Source organism: Miscanthus floridulus, chromosome 9 (assembly GCF_019320115.1).
Source record: "Miscanthus floridulus cultivar M001 chromosome 9, ASM1932011v1, whole genome shotgun sequence".
NCBI lineage: Eukaryota > Viridiplantae > Streptophyta > Magnoliopsida > Poales > Poaceae > Miscanthus > Miscanthus floridulus.
In genome coordinates this window covers 13411016-13414576 of record NC_089588.1, presented here as the reverse complement: position 1 = coordinate 13414576, position 3561 = coordinate 13411016, and the positions used below count along the sequence as shown (strand labels likewise).

Below are 3561 nucleotides of genomic sequence, written 5' to 3'. Positions count from 1 at the left end.
CCACGGAACATGGCTGATGCTGTCAGGTTCTCATCTTTTGCACCACGATATGAAATCAATGATCAACAAATACTAAAGTTAAGGGTAATTTACATTGAGATTGAAGTTAAGGGTAATTTACATTGAAATTGAAGTGACTGCCAAATACTGGATATCAATCTGCAAAGTAAAAACCAGCCACCAAATAGAAGCCTCAGCCTCCAGCATTACAAGAAAACAACTAAATATGATAAATCTATAAAATCACCTAAGAATATGGCAACTGAACTAACAGAAAATACAGACAACCTTTTGCTCACAAGAACTTCTAATACTGTAAGAATATCATACGGCATTGAACCAATTTTCATGAACAGTTACTTCACTAATCAGCCCAATTACCATTACATATCAAATATCATTCAATATGCCATCACATCGTAATAGATTCAGCAAGTGAACAAGCATATAGAATGAAAGGGGGCAGTTGGACGGGGCTTACAATGATATAATCAGCAAGTGAACAACCCTGCATCTTCTCACGAGGCAGCATGGTTCCTGAAAAACAATGATAGAAATATAACTAAGTTGCAAATTGCAACTTTCAACTTATAGTGAGAATAAGATTGTGCAAGTTTCACAGATATTATTTTGTTCTCTTTCTCATCCTTAACCGTACATGAGCACAAAATGCAGAATTCACACAAAATTAATGTGTAAATGTTCCTGAACTTTCTCAGGCACAGTGAAAATGCAGACCTATATTCAGATGCACATGACAAGCAAAGATTGCTCCCAGACTATGGTTGTGCAAACGGTAGCTACTCCATTTTCCTCGCTGCTATACCTTACTTGATAAATTAAACAAACACCTACGGGGAGAGGATAGAGATGTGCCTGTGTACCTTACTTGATATCCATGATTTTCACTACAGCATCCAATAGTGCTTGAAGTACTTACAGGAAGTACCTACATGTAATCTGCAATTGTACCTTACTTTGTTGGATGCCTCTGTGTACAACGCTGGTTCAAAACTAAACTAAATTATTAAGAGTAATATGCATCGTGGGTCCTTGAATTTGTCTTGGGGTGCCACTTAGGTCCACAAACTCTTAAATCGTACTTCTGCAACCCTAATGTTGTTTAAGTATGTCACTTAGGTCCATAACTCATCAGAACAAGGTTTTGGCCGACGTGACGTGGACAGCGTGGCGCAAGCGCACAGGGGCACGGGCGAGCAACATGCACGAGCAGCCGCAACAAAGCGAGCAGCATGCATGAGCAGCCACACAGGGCATGGGCGAGCATCATGCATAGGGGCACGGCGCAAGCTGCATGCATGAGCAGCCGCACAGGAACATGCACGAGCCGCCGCCGCGCAGGTGAGCCCGCGGCTGCGCACAGGCACGCGCGGGAGCCGGCTCCCAAACCGTGCCTGTCACGGGCTGCCGCGCTCGCGGCGTCCCCGCCGCCGCCGCCGCCGAGTGCCGGCCGCTGGAGCTGGGCGCAGCCACGCAAAGGTCATGCTCGCGCAGCGTCGCAGGGCCGAGGAGGCGAGCCGCCGTGCCTGCGAGGCTCGCCGAGGGGGAGGGTGCCGAGTCGAGCCTCTGCCACATCAACAATGGCATCGTCCATGACATTCAGTCCCCTGCATTGCTTGAGCTTTTGTCTTCTGCTTGTGCTGCTCGCTCGCTCAGTAGCCATCTCGCCGTCGAGCAGTACGAGCAGAGGCGGCCGTCATGAGCACAATCCTCAGCATTCCAGCGCCTACATCGTTTACACCGACCACGTCGCCAAGCCGTCCAACTTCACCACCCTCGAGCACTGGTACACCTCCATGGTGGGCTCCCTCTCCCTGGACTTCGGCGACGGCATCATCATTGGCTTCGTCGACAGCGGCATCTGGCTGGAAAGCGCCAGCTTCAACGACATCGGGCTCACCCCCGTCCGGCCGAGCTGGAAGGGCTGGTGCGCCGACGGTTCAACGCTAGGATGTGCAACAACAAGCTAGTGGGCGCCAGGACCTTCACCGCCGGCGCCGGCACGCACACGGAATGGTTGCCGGGAAGAAACGAGGCCCACGATTTCCTGTACCCAAGGGACAAGGACGGGCACGGCACGGCACACACGTGGCATCGACGGCCGCCGGCTCCGAGGTTCCCGGCGCCAAGCTCTTCGAGTTCGCGAGCGGGACAGCGAGGGGGGTGGCTCCCAAGGCGAGGGTGGCCATGTACAAGGCGTGCGGGCCGATGGGCTTCTGTAGCATGTCGGGCATCGCCGCGGCGGTCGACGCCGCCGTTAAAGATGGCGTCGACATCCTGTCCTTGTCCCTTGGGAGCCAGGACCACGACTTCTACAAGGAACCCATGTCCACCGCCTTGTTTGGGGCCGTGCGTGCGGGCGTCTTCGTCGCCTGCTCGGCCGGCCCGGACGCATCCTCGCTGAGAAACGTGGCACCGTGGATCACGACGGTCGGCGCCGCCACCATGGACCGGGTGTTCCCGGAGAGCGACACGCTCGGGAATGACCAGGTTCTGACCGGGCAGTCTCTCTACGATGTCACGGCCAACCGAACAGACTTCGTCCGGCTGTTGCCCAGCGCCTGCACAGCCAAGGACCTGGTGCCGGACAGGATCATGGGCAAGATCGTCGTGTGCGCTGGCGATTTGGGCGCTGATGCATCATTCGGCGCTGCGGTGCAGAAGGCCGGTGGCAGCGGGCTAGTATCCGTCGCCACCCAGGATTGGCGTATGGAGGGGCTCGTAGTCCAGGCGTTCAGCCTCAGCGCCCGTGAAGCCGAGAAGCTGGCGGCGTACGTCCGCTCGGAGCCTTACCCGGTGGCATCGTTCCGCTTCACCAGCCGCACGGTCACCGGAGAGAACCCGGGCCCGATGGTGCCGTCCTTCTCGTCACGGGGACCCAACCACGTCACCCGCGAGATCCTCAAGCCGGACGTGATCGAGCAAAGGTGTGCACGAGCAAGCAGCTGCCGCGGTCGCGCGGGCGAGCACCGCCGACGACGAGCGCCGATGCGCAGGTTAGCCGCCGCCGCAGCAGCAGCAACACGGGCCGAACACACACGCTGGCACACAGGACGGAGAAGCGCGCTCTGCTGGACTGGGTGTCCCGCTACGAGGAGTCGCCGGGGCACGGGCTCGCCAGTGAGCGGCCGCGCGAGGAGGGCAGGACTGGTCTCCGTGCCCGCATCCTGCGCAGCTACGGCATGCGCCTAGACGAGCGCGACGTCTCCATGCATGCACTACTAGATTCAGGTTCTTTGCCGAGTGCCTGAGGCACTCGGCAAAGGCTATATTGCACTCGGCAAAGCCTTTGCCGAGTGTGGCACTCGGCAAAGCACACACGGCAAAAAATTGATCGGCAAAGCACTCTTTGTCCGAGTGTATTTTATCGGGCACTCGGCAAAGGCTTTGCCGAGTGCCCCGGAAACACTCGGCAAAGAAAAAGCGACCAGTCACGGCGCTGGTCCCGTTGACGGTCACTTTGCCGAGTGTCCACCCTGCCGGCACTCGGCAAAGATTTTTTTAATTTTTTTTAAAACTTTCTTTGCCGAGTGCCAACCC

General features: G+C 55.8%; 1 pseudogene; it reads left to right on the top strand.

Annotated features, from left to right (window-relative positions):
- The first annotated feature begins 1319 nt into the window (after positions 1 to 1319).
- LOC136479268 (subtilisin-like protease SBT1.7) lies at positions 1320 to 3272 on the top strand (annotated as a pseudogene).
- Positions 3273 to 3561: the final 289 nt, after the last annotated feature.